This window comes from Rhipicephalus microplus, chromosome 1 (genome assembly GCF_043290135.1).
Source record: "Rhipicephalus microplus isolate Deutch F79 chromosome 1, USDA_Rmic, whole genome shotgun sequence".
In the NCBI taxonomy this organism is placed as follows: Eukaryota; Metazoa; Arthropoda; class Arachnida; order Ixodida; family Ixodidae; genus Rhipicephalus; species Rhipicephalus microplus.
The window spans coordinates 196,447,801-196,461,650 of NC_134700.1; the positions used below are offsets into that span (position 1 = coordinate 196,447,801).

Here is a 13,850-nt window from a genome sequence, read left to right on the forward strand (position 1 = left end):
TTTACACCTGGTTTCTTCCTGGTCATCATGCAAACTCAGTTTTGGGATGTCGTGTTATGATTTATCCGTCTCATCACAGAATATATATAAAACCCGTAAGCAACAGCAAATAAAACAGCTTGCAGCACCAAGCATGTGAGATATTGTTGTTAAAAGGCATTGATACCGTGGTCAAAAAAGCATATTCCAAAGTGTCGAGAATCTACCTGGGAGATTTCAAAAGTGTTTGATAAATATTTTATGTAGAACAAAAGATAAACTTATCAAGCAAAACAGCTCCCTTTGCCCACAGTCTTGCCAATGCTGATTCACTAAAGCTTGGTAAATTATGCACATTCACAGGCCTGCTTTGAAGTTTGTTGTTTCACTTCCACCGGCGTCAGACAAACACAACCAGCACGACAATGTCGTAGCGCGGAAATACTAGAGCTCCACGACGTTATGTTTTGGAAAAGTTCCCGACCTACTCGTTTCCTAAACAATGGCCCACTACAATTCGTAGGATCGTGAGTGCTTTATACTATATTATTTTTCTCCTACATGTGCATCGAGAAATAATGCAAAGCAACTTTATTGATAGCAGCAGTTTCTTCGCTTTCTGTGTCACTGATAAATGCAATTATGCATAGCGTAGATTTCCTGAGGGAGTTTCCGGCACACGCCGCGTAAATTTTCTCGAACTTTTAGCAAGATAGTTGTGCATGCCTTTAGAACAACACCTGCCTTTTCACAAGTAATATCTTCGTGCAGGTAGGCCACAATTAAACGTATATCATTCAGTATAAGCACCTCCTCTGGAGACAAACTAGGGGTATCTGATGCACCGTATGGGTCTTGCTTAATTGAGAAATCTATTCCGAGCTAAAGTTTTGCATACAGTTATCCTCTGGGTATGAAAAGTAGGGCACATAAAAGCCAGCCTTTTAAACTTTCTTTAAAATGAAAGAGGCATTCCCAGAGTTACGTTTTCGTAATAAAGACTACAATCTGTGCGCGTTCGTGTGTTTTTGCATATGCGTGCGTACGTGTGCCTCACACGCTTACACACACGCACAACAGCACTCCTTAGTTTAAGCTGAATAACTATATTCATGGAGATTTGGACATTTCATATTTAGGGTACTTAAAACCATGGCGTTTATGTCCTATTTTCTATCACTAGTGGATTCTTTCAGACAAAAATTGAGCTTGGAAAACTCGCGTTACTTGGTGATACTAATAGCTTTGTTCGGCAACACCCCAGATGTGCACTACACGCAGATACCCTGCAAGAGAAGATTGGTGCCAACCTTATAATGCAAGGCCGAACGAGAACCGACTGAGATGGTTACACGTCAACCAGCGGATGGACGTGCTTGCTACCAGAGTACCTGCCCTCTCCTGGTGATACCAAGGAACCAGGTATTACTCGCTTCTTCATTCAACTTGGCAGCTGATGAAGCGCTCTTGTGTGACTCTTTGGTACGCACTATCCCCTTGTAACAAGGTATTAAACGTAAGTTCTAAGTTGGCCCGACTTTCCCAGAGCCATTTCAGCAGATGTTCCGGGTTGAAACAATGGACAGGGCTGTTTGACGTGATGCTACCTCGTAAAAGGCCACAGACTGGTTATCCTTCGTGTGAATTCCCGTGATTTGTGATTTCTCTTTCTACAAATTTTATTGTATTCTCATCTACGCATAAGCTTGCTTTTGCTCCTAGACTTCTCTGGGCATCCACGGGCAGCTTATTCAACAAGGAATAAAACACACTTAGCGTCACTCCAACGTGTTCCTCCTTTTAGTAGCCTTTTCGCTAGCTTGCGCTTACTCGAAACCAAGGACATTTTGTATCCCAAAAATATTGATCTTCACTGAAGTAAAGTAATCCCCATTCCCATATCAAGAAAACACGTGCCTTGATTGCTGTGTTTTTTTTAGCGAGAAAACCGTAAAAAGGAGCTGCAGTTTTATAGCCAGACGCTGCACGGACTGCCCTTCCGTGTTACGGGCTTTGCGAACGAGCACACTACGCAAAGTTACGGTCTGCCCTTTAACGTGCCTTACGCTTTTCACGCTGCTCGCTGTAAGAGGCGGCTACAAATAATTTAGGAAAGAGAAACCTTCTCTTCCTGCAAATAACTTCTCGTAAAAAAGTTCGTAGAGTGAACTTAAAACAGCTAGAAGAAACAAAACAAAGAACAAACAAAGTTAAGTGAAAGGTACAAACAAGACACTACAGCTATACGATCATCGCGCATTGTTTGTTTTTTCCACCTGTTCTAGTTTTTATTGTTGTTGTTGTTTTGTTTTCACGCCGTTTAAGCTTACTAAAAGTATGAAACAAGTAGCCCTGAAAGCGTTGAACTTGTTTCTCAACAAACACTAAGCAGCAATTACGTAAATTAATTTTTTATTAATCGTTATGTCAAGTAATAACTATATCTTTAGCAGCCCCACCAATGGACTGCTTGTGAACTAAAACCATGTGCGAAGAAAAAGTCTGAAATGCTTCATAGTAACTCTGCAAAGAAGTACACTCCGGAATATTGTGTTAATATTTAGGAAGAGAGCGGAAAGAGTTATTTTGGGTTGAAAACTTATTATTTCCCACGACATTGCGGTACAATCAGCCGGCATATCGCAACAATGCTTTAAGTCCATGAAACAAGTAGTCTCAGTGGCTCTTTATGGCGAGAGTTTGCCTCATGGCTGTAATACATCAAATTGTAGCCGAAATCTGCCACATACGACGAAAAGGGACCTCAATTAAGGACTCCACTCTTGCAGAACTGTCTCGTCGGCTTGCATTAATAAATGTTTTTCATCTCTCTCTCTGTGTCTCTCTGCTGCCTAAGAAACGGATGTAAAAAGAGGAAAATTTGTTTTATAAAGCCATAAATGACAAAATCAGGGTTTCAGCCGTATGTAGCAAAGGAGTAGGAGGAAGCAATAAAAGGGAGAAGGCAGGGAGGTTGACCAGAAAGACATCTGGTTGGCTACCCATCCAGATGTCTACACTGGGGGATTAGAGAAGGGGACAAGAAAGATGAGAAAGAGGGAAAAGAAAGCAAAAGCGGGGGGGGGGGGGCGAGATACTGACAGTAATTTCACTGCACCATGTAGAACTCTACCGCATGTCAGAGGCGTTCACACAAGCCTGTATTTCTCAGAAAACACAGCAGGGCTTTCACTGCCTTGTGGGCGGTCGAGGCATGTGGACGTTGCTGTAATAGCACCTTCACTGAAAGAGGCTGATCATCCAGTCGCCGCACTGCGTTGGCAAGTACTTGTTTATCTGAGGCAAATTGAGGATAATGGCACAGCAGGTGTTTGATATTTTCATCGATGCCGCAAACATCGCACGCCACACTGTCAGTAATTAATATTAACGTGGTATAAGCTTTCGTGAAAGCAACTCCCAGCCAAAGGCGATAGAGAAGCGAAGCTGCACGTCGATGTAGGCCGGGTGGAGGCCGGAGTTGTAGTGAATGGTCGAGCTCGTGCAGTCTTGTACGTCGTATGCTTGGTGTGTTCCTGTCAGTCAGTGTGAGACTGCGGGCCACTTGACGAATCTTCCTCACCGCATCCGCTCTTGAAAGCGGAATCGGAACGCTGTTTGCTTTTTTATGTTTGCTTCTTTATGAATATTGCCTCATACCGTCCTGTCGCACTTGCCAGTTGTGTGGGAAAAACAATGGAACGAATGATTCTAACACGAATGGAGTGGTATTTAGAGCACTACGAAATCTATCCAGTATCCATGACCGGATTCAGGCGCGGCCTTTCGTCAATCAACAACGTTGTTGATCTGGTGACATATGTTCAACACCAGAAAGCCTGTAAGAGACTGTGCGCCACCGTGTTTCTAGACGTTAAGGGGGCTTACGACAATGTCACCCATGAAGCCATCCTTAGTGCTTTGGAAACAGTAGGTCTTCGTGGCAAGATATATATGTGGGTGTGCAGCTACTTACAGCTGAGATCATTTTACGTGATGACAGCGAATGGCCCAACACCTGATTATTACAGCAGCCGAGGAGTTCCTCAGGGAGGAGTGCTAAGCCCTACACTTTTCAATATCTCATTGGTCTAGTCGAGCAGCTACCTAGCGCTGAAGAACTTTCTGTCTACGCTGAGGACATCTGCATTTGGACATCAGGTGTGACAAGGCCTCAGCTTCGCGCCTACCTTCAGAAGGCTGCTACAACGACGTCACGCTACCTTCGTAAACAAGGTCTCGAGGTGTCCTGCGAAAAATGTGCAGTGGTAACGTTCACGCGGAAACCAATGTCTGCTTACAGCATATCGATTAATGAAGAATACGTATCGTTCAGCAGAAGCCACAGGTTCTTGGGAGTCATAATAGACAGAAACCTGTCGTGGACTCCACACGCGAACTATGCGAAGAAGCGGCTGATTGCAACATGCCACATGTTCAAATTCCTTGCAGGGAAGAATTGGGGAGTGCCCACACCATCTATGCTACAACTGTACAGAGTGCTGTTTATCGGATTTTTACGGTGCAGCTTACGTGCAATATATAACACCGGCAAGACCAACCTGCGCGCAATTCAGAGCATTCAAGCCCAATCACTTAAGATATGCCTTGGATTACCCCGCACTGCTTCAACGGCTGAAAGCATTGCCATCGCTCAAGATCACTCGATAAAGACGCGTATTATTACCGAGACAATGCGCATTTACCTCAGGCATTATTCCAGGACCCCTCTCACCACCAGGCGAGCCTAGCTGCTGAAAGACCCCGCACGACACACGGCGCTACTGTCTACAAGCATCGTTCGTCGTTTACTGAGACGTACGCACCTGCATCAAAGCCACTGCTTCCTCCTTGGAGCTTGAGCCGGCCGCGAGTTCGCTTAATGATTCCAAGAATGAGGAGAAAATGGGACTTACCGAAACATGCCCTGAAACAACTGAGTCTATTCCTACTGGAACAAAACTACAATAACCACGTGTACATTTACATGGACGGCTCTACTACGCCGTCTAGTTCAGGTGGAGCAGTGGTTATACCATTACAAAGGGTAACCCAGTGTTTTAAGACTTCACATGTGACAACGTCCACGACGGCAGAACTCGAGGCTCTGCGCAATGCACTGGAACTCATCAATTCGGAAAAAAGACCAGGTAAATGGGCTGTGTTTTCTGACTCAAAACCAGCGTTACAGTGCCAGATATCAGTTCTCCATCGTGGATGCCACGACCAGTTGACCTACCAAACCGGTAAACTTCATCACCTTTTAATACAAAAAGGCCACGACGTCGTCTTTCAGTGGTTATCTGGACATTGTGGTATAGGCGGCAATAATTCTGCAGATCATGCTTCTCACACGTATGTAGCAAAAAAGGAACTGAACTCACGGGGAGGAAAGGCCCGCGGAAAATTTTTTTTTAATTTTTTTACAGGAAAGCCTAAAATTCAGGCTATATAGAAATAAAGGCGGCAAACAAAACTTTGAACTGTTGGGTTCTGAAGCCACAACCTCTTCCTAACGGGCGTGCTTCACCATGAGTCTTCATGCATGGTAGCCCTTCCTGGCACGTCGCGTTTCTTCGGTTTTGTGTTTCTGTTCAATATTTGCGCATGCGAGTGAGCTGTTCATGTCGGATCGTTAGTTAACATAACAATGTGGCATTTTCGCACAAACGTAAAACCGCCAGTAACACAACTGCCACGTTTTTATTCGTGCAAACTTGAAGTTCTTAACACTCAACATTTTGCTCAAACCAGAAATTTTCGCGCAACAAGTAGACCTTCCTTGGAGGCGCAAGTCAAACGATGCTCTGTTATGGCTGAAGAAAACGGTGAAAGCTCCTGCTTCTAGCATTCATATTTCTTCTTAAACCGTTGAATGGTGCAACGTTACTTCACCCACACACTCGCGGATCCATTAAGAGTGTGGAAAGTAGCCAGCAAAGAAAAATGAAGACCATCCACACTGACCTGAGGCATACAGAACTCTAGTCAAGCGTCGTTCAATCAGTTATATAGCTCCGCCCGTACATTTACTGCGGCAGCCCGGGCTGCCGTTTGCTCTGCAACCCGCGAGGTGGTTTGAACACCTCAGTAAACAACAAAACTAGGCGAGTTTTTGCTGCTCTATAAGTGCTAGCTTAAGTTCTACAACCGGAGGCCCTTATATTTTATGCTGATTCTCGCCAAACGGGTGCCACTATTTGCTGGAGCAGAATGAAGCTTACAATGATGGATCGGCTTCTCTTTAGGACAAAACGAAAGTGTGGATGTACTTCTGCAAACAGCACATTGTTCTTTATTGTTCAACTACATCAGGCTGCCAACAGGCTAATCTAACCACACAATTTTTTAGTGTTTGTACACAAATTTCAGATAATTTTTTTTTGTGGATGTCATGGCAGCTTCACACCACAACACATAATCACGATAACTCCATCGCTCCATACAGTGATGAAGCTGTTCTCTGCAACATATTATATTGCCGAAATTTATTTCAGACTCTATCGCTAAACAGGTTTTGTCACTTTCAGTAATATAGTTTAAATGAGAGTTGTACACTGAACAAAGCAGGCAAAACTACGCGACATCCGTTTTCCCCTTATTCGTATAAATGTTGTCCCTCGGAAATCGTTCATTCATGAGGGAAAATGTCATCGTTTACGATACTTGTTATGAAGCCACTAAAATTGTTGACTACCCTAATGCTGCTATTTCGAATAAAACATCTGAATAAAGCATCTATTTCACTTACAGTATTGAAGATTCGCCTTAGGTATCACGTACTTCTTCGTAGCGTCCCCTTTATGCAGTTCAACCACCTACGAGGCCATCATCGTGATGATGTTCTCCTCTCAGAAACAGCCTTGTCCACGGAACAAAATAAATCCGAAAGAAACGTACTGAGGCAGGCTCATACCCACAAAAAGGAGGGGGGCTACGTTTTCATTTTTTTCCTGAAATTGAGATCAAGGAAGGTGACCCCTTCCTCTTGAAAAAATATTCCTGGCGACGGCCTTAGTACTCAGCTGTTGAAACAGTTCGTATGAGAAGGTAAGAGCTGAGTTTGAAGAGCTAAGTGACAGAACTGTCGACGCAGTTCAAGTTTTCGACTGTCTTGTATTTCTTTGATAAAGGTGCGACAGATCTAGGTATGCCTGATGATAAATATAGCTTGCTGTTAAGGTGAGAGGCCGTATCATTTGACGCTGGCGTCAACGACACATTTTTTAGCTCCGTAATGAATTTCTAATGTCACAATGATCGGCATACTCTTAAAACAAGGCTTGGATATTTATTCAGTGTCACCTTTCATATTGCTCATTTATTCTTTGTTAGTTTCACTGCATTGCCAGTTAGGGACGAACAGGGGAAAAGGGTGAAGAATACACGTGTATAGGGCGTCTTTCACAAAAATTACTGTGCATAGGTCGTTGTACAAAATGTAAGTGAGTGCAAGAGAATTATTGTCGGATTTTCATCTTGTTTGTTCTTCTAAAGCTGAAGGGAGATAACGGATTATGGGTAAGACAGAGAGACTTGTCATAGTTGTGGTACACTGTGATCTTCACTCTCACAGGCAAAGGGCAGCAAGAGGAAACAAACTGCGATATGCGATACGTGTTATCAATAGTCATAGACCAATGAAGGTGCCCCGCCACGTTGGTCTAGTGGCTAAGGTACTCGGCTGCTGACTTGCAGGTCGCGGGATCGAATCCTGGCTACGGCGGCTGCATTTTCGATGGAGGCGGAAATGTTGTAGGCCCGTGTGCTCAGATTAGGGCGCACGTTAAAGAGCCCCTGGTGGTCGAAATTTCTGGAGCCCTCCACTACAGCGTTTCTTACAAACATATCGTGGTTTTGGGACGCTAAACCCCACAAATCAATCAATCAATCAATCATCAATGGAGGTTCACAATGTGGGAGCCCATTTCGTTTACATTGGCTATGGTCTGCCTTTGCCCTTCAAGACGACCCGATCTTCGCAAGGCTACGATGCCTATGGAGAAAGTAGAGTCGCACCCTGTCACCACAGCTTTAGGAGCAGCTAATGATATGCGTGCCCACCCACTATGATTTTGCTTCTGTGACAACTAGCCTTGTGAGGCCAGGACGATGAACTTTCGCAGCAATGAAGGCCATCCTACAGGCCTCGATCTTGAAGACGACTATTAGGAATTCAACCCAACATGTTTGCGCAACGATAGTCAATATAGGGTTCCAGAAATCGAAGCTCTGAAGTCTTTTGGTGCGAGTAGTTGGGAAGACCCTATGAATCAGATTCCGCCACGCTAACACTGCTATTGTGTATGCGAGAAGACTGTGGAATTGCATCTCTCATAATCATATGGTGGTTTTGGGACGTTAAACCCCACATATCATTGTGGAATTGCAAGCGCGAAAGACACAGCGACTGTGAGTGACCAGAACTTGAAGGAGCTTGAAGATATGAAGATATGACTGAAAGCAGACATTGGCGAAGTCATGAGATAAAGCGACATGCATAGTCGGAAGCTGTGAAAGCTTCAATTTCGACATCTTCAGAGTGTTATCGAACCTCCAACTTGGAGTAGAACAATCAGGAAAAGGATCGATGGGCGCATTTGCACGACGAACAGACATTTCATTGACAGGGTCTAAGCCGAGCACCAGTAACTCGCCGGGCTAGAGAATGCACGTCGACCACAACGAAATTAGGGCTGCTACCAATTGGCAAGAAGGCCTAAGCATTGTAACTCTGAGATATGGTAGTCAAGATACAGTCACACAAGCTGCGTTTGAGCACAAGTGGCGCGGATCTACTTCCAACAAATGCACTGAGAACTGCGGCTTAGCAATCATTGCACTATCATCTGTTGGTTTTGGGAGCGCTAGTGACACTTTCAATAATTCTTTAATTGGTACTCATGATAGATCCGGCTCACCTGTCATAAACGCGTCAAACGTGGGTCATGAAGACCAAGGGACCAAGCAAGGAAAAATGAAAGTCCACTAGAGAAGAAGCATGCAAATACTGTTTTACTTTACACGTGTAAATCAATCTCATGAGTCACGATCGCGTCCACCGTGACGGAAAGCCTGAATAGGAGACGGTACTTGTGCCTTGTGCAATGAAACAGCCGCAGAATGTCGTACTGAAGGTGTGATATAAACACGATCATTGCGGAAAAAACATGGTAGCTTGCTACGACACAATAACGACTTCCAACAGCAAGGAATTCAAGAAAATAAAGACAAGACTATATTCGCTTGTGATTGCCCAATATTGCCTTGAAAAAGAGAGAGTTGGAGCCCGCGAATACTTCTAGAAACACGACGTGATACGAACAACGGGCGAGGCGTAGACTAACCGAACATGCGCTGGCAGACTGACCGCATGTAATCAGCGCGTTCGTGCCGAAAGTTGTATTGTAATTAGAAATCATTTCGGGCATTTGAGACATCGATTGAAGACAAGAGGCCCTCGCTAACATTCAAATAGCTCCCACTTGATAGCGCGACCTTGGCCTGAATTGGGAGTTTTCAAAAGGCGTTGTACTGAATACACTAAATGATTGACTGAATAAAAAGATTGTCGAAGTGTGTGCGAAAATAACTTGTGAACGCTAAGAGATGGTAAGAATACTGGGCGTAGAGGGCATCACACATCAGCTTTTCTGTAGACAGCGAACAGAAATGTGGCGCAACATGTTTCAAGGAAGGTGAATTCGCACTACCACCTGGACCGTCCTGCACCTCGGCAATGTTTTGTATCGTGCAAGCTTTTTTAAACACGATAATCTATCTTGGGGACTTTCGACGCAAACATTTTGGTCTCTCTGTCTATACATTGTATGTTTGTCCACTCTTAACGGCACCGCGTACTCTGAACGGCACCAGCCGATACCTCAAACGGCCGACCCCATCCGCAGCACCCACCATTGTTGTTCAAGATTCAGCGTTTATACTTGTGCGATTGTCAATTTAAAAGCAATTATTGCGCATATCTGGGGCACCATACCAACACGTATATATTCTGTATGTGCGTATTTTACTAGAAAAGGCATACATAAGTAACTCTAAAAGACCATAGCGTTTATCACGCTGCGCTGACAATGTAACGCTAGCACGAAAAGGCGAGCGTTTCCAACGCTTTGCTAGCTCGACACGGTGGTGGCGCCTACCCATCGCATTGCGTTCTACACCTTATCGCCTCTGAGACAGGCGCGCTCGCCTGTCTCAGAGCTGCGCGATTCACTTTCTAAGAAAACTGCCAGATGGCGCTCATGTTTTACGTGTGACGTGACTTGATGTGCTCGTTAACCTCTGCTGCACGCTCGAGGAACTGTAACACAGCGCCTCCAAAATACCATTCACCAATTTTCTTGCGCAGAACATCAAATGTCTTTTCCTCTCTCCATACGCAAGACTATCGTCTTTCGACGACATTTGCGGTGTAACATGTCGATATGAGGCCATTTTTTTTTGTGGTGTGCTCTTCCACATTTTTCACTTCTTGGTCGTGCCCGAGAAGACGTTGAAAATGGGAGATGAAGGCGATTTCAGCCCACACGCCTACAGTATTCGGCCGTATTTACTGTGGAGTTAAAGGTGGATGAAGCAGACAGGCATGGCGTTGCTGTCTGTTTTTTATGGGCACCGTAAAAGTGGTTGGGCCTTCACAGTACAAGGTGTCTGCAGAAAAACATGCATACTGTGATGCACCGAATGCAGGGAACATCTGACTAAATTGCTGTCTAAAAACCATGTTCGCAACAATGCAACGTTGTGTCTGCTTCAAATAAAAATACTGAAGTACAATATTTGCAAATTGCTTTGAGGCTATGAAGGCTTATATGTAACTAAAAGCAAAAATAATTTGTGGAGTATTCTTGCGAAAATTTTGATACATGCTTCAAGGCTTACGCTTAAGAAAAGCGTCATTAATAACAGGTATGCTGAAATAACGATTATTGTCCATTCAATTTTAAATTGAATAATGATCGAGGCTATTTTAAAAAGTGAAATTTTAGAAATATGTTCAGAAAAGCTTAACGTTCACTTGTTTAAAGCCCGCCCCGAATATCTTGAATAATTATTTCAACTTGGCTCATAAAAAGGGAAGCAATGCACGGTGGGGCATTGACATGCGAGAGTAGACATGAGCTTGCTCTATGTTTGGGATAGATCCATATAGTAGCTTGCAGTTTTGCGGAATATTATAGAGAATCAGGGGGTATTTCATCGTTCTCCCAAATTTTTAGTTTGAAGAAAAAGTGTCAATATTTAACGTTAAACATACGACACGTTGTGCTCAATTGTAAGCCAACAATGTTAATAATACAAACGTCGCAGTGCTTAAGTGTTGACTGATGGTTAACAAAGCGGCTTCGTTTACCGAAGAAGCCATGCTAGACTGACCATGTGACAGATCAATGGTCATTGTCTTCAGCAATTGCCGTTATTCGGGTAAGCCCTTTAATGGGAGGCACGTGCCTAATCGCTAGAGCAAGCTGACAGTTCATGCTCAGACGAGAAATTCTAGGTCATTGAACGTCGCCGAAGAAACAGAGATTGTAGAAAACATAAAGCCAATGCGCAAGCTATCTTCTGTTCAACGATTAAAGCTGCTACACCAAACTGTGGCCAGTTTTTCGTTAAGAAATAGAAACCGTAGTGATCCCGAGTACGCCGATTATAAATAACATAAAACGCAGTGAAGTGGGGAAGCTTTCGAAAGATGGACAAGAGTACTGCCGCTGCTGAGATGAGTGGCGCCAAAGAACAGGGGAGAAGAAAGCTAACATTTGGGTGAGTCGAACGTAGTTAAACATGTTGGATGGTTCAGCGTGAAGCGAATGAGAACGTGGAAAAAGAAAATACACAAATTCGAGACATCTTTCAAAACTACCTGTATTACATTAAAAAACACGGATTTTAAAGCACGACCTGCGCGAACGCAGTCAAGTAGATGACAGAAAAAAATATATTGTCGTTTTTTTTCCTGTAATATTTTACCACATAGGGTAGATTTATGAAACCCTTGTTAAATCATCTCAGCACAATTGTGGCATGAGAAAATAGCGTCGTGGCTCGCTATAAATGCTTCTGCGTGGAACATCGGTGTGCTGTAGAAAAGAAAAGAAATGAAGATTAAGGGTCATTTTTTTTTTGTTGTTGTTTTCACTGAAGTACATTTGTGAATGTCATCGACATTCTTAGCAACAAGCAATTATAACGAAAAGAAAATAATAAATTAAAATACATGCAGCCGCGAGCCCGCCTATAGCGCAAACGTGGTATCGAGTGTTTCAACTTATTAGCGATGTCCACTTGCACTAACACGAAGCCTTCGACATGCACAGTTATGATCGGTTTGGTTATTTTGCCATCAAGCACTAGATCATCTATGAGAGTCTTCGTGGGCTTAGATGGCACTTGCGCTTTGTGGTTAAGCGGCCTCGCCACAAACGAAGTCTGCTTGTGCCGAACCTCACATCGATGTGTAAACCCATCGATTATAGAACTGAGCGGCATGCGCTCCCGTGTTCACCCTAAGCTTTCGAACTTTGCTTCTTTGAAGCGTGGTAGATCGAAAGCTGTTACAATACAAGCTCTCTTTTCGCTTCTCAGTTTTTAAAGCAATCTGAGAAATACTCTGTGACGTATGGTCTTGGTAAGATTCTACAATATCCCTCCGCAGATCCACGTGAAAGTGTTTTAGATACCAAGCTGCTCTTCGGTTTGCTAGTGTAGTGATGTCCCTCCGTCCACACCGCTCCCCTCCCCGCCGGTGTTAGAGTGGTGCCAAGTACCTCACGCCCTTTTGGTGAAAAGAAATTTGGTGAATGGTATTCTGTAGGCGCTGCGTCAGAGAGCCTTGAGCGTGCAGCGGAGGCGAAGGAGTGCATCAATTCACGTCACACGTGAGACATGCGCGCTATATGACAGTTATCTTGGAAAACGAAGCGTGCGGCTCTGAGACGAGCACGCGCGTCCGTTCCAGAGGTGATAACGTGGAGAACGCAAGGCGACGGGTAGGTGCCATCACCATGTTGTCTTATCAAAGCGTTGAAAACACTAGCCTTTTCATGCAAGAGTTGCATGGTCAGTGCAGCGTGATTAACGCTATGGTCCTTAGAATTGCTTGTGTATGCCTTTCCTAGTAAAAGACGCCCATAAAGAAAATATACGTGTTCTTATGGTGCCTCAGATATGTGCAATAATTGTTTTTAATTGACAATCACACACGTATGAACGCTGAATACTGAGCAACATTGGTGGGTACTGCGGATAAGGTCGGCCGTTTGGGCCATCGGCTGGTGCTGTTTGGGTATCCGGTATCGTTAAGTGTGGACAAACAGACAAATGGACAGATCGACCAAAATTTTGGGGTCAAAGGTTCCCAAAATAAACTGTCGTCTTCAAAAACTGAAGCGGCGCCAACCACACCCCTTCGCCTCTACGTCCTCTCCCAGAAACCACAGCAGCGCATCTAGAGTTTCCACCGGGAAACTGCGAATTCAATAGCACGCGGGCGCATTGAATGTGCCAGACGCTTGGGAAGATTAGGCACTGCTACACAGTGTGTTCATTGTGTGGCCGTGCCTCGGGTATGTGACATGTGTTTGTGGAGCACGTGCTCGTGAAAGTCGACAAACAATATGGCGTTTGCGATACCTTCACAAAAGCTAGTGCGACATGCTGCAGATTCTTAGCACCACCGAGTACACGGAAAGCAGTGGCGCTGCCATCGAGAGCGTCACCGCTGAGCGCGGTGACGGTGGTCTATCGCGATGAGTATGGCATACTTACGGTGATGTTTTTAAGGGCGAAGCTCCTTAAGCCGCGGGTCGTGCGTCCACGATGTATAGTGGTAGAATTAGTAGTTGTCG

General features: G+C 44.4%; 1 long non-coding RNA gene across 1 annotated transcript in view; it reads left to right on the plus strand.

The window, feature by feature from the left end:
* Nucleotides 1-1,306: 1,306 nt before the first annotated feature.
* Nucleotides 1,307-13,850, plus strand: part of LOC142769151 (uncharacterized) — a 75,836-nt gene continuing 63,292 nt past the window's right edge. The window contains exon 1 of the long non-coding RNA XR_012885685.1: nucleotides 1,307-1,401. This is a non-coding gene — a long non-coding RNA (uncharacterized LOC142769151). The remainder of the gene's footprint in view (nucleotides 1,402-13,850) is intronic.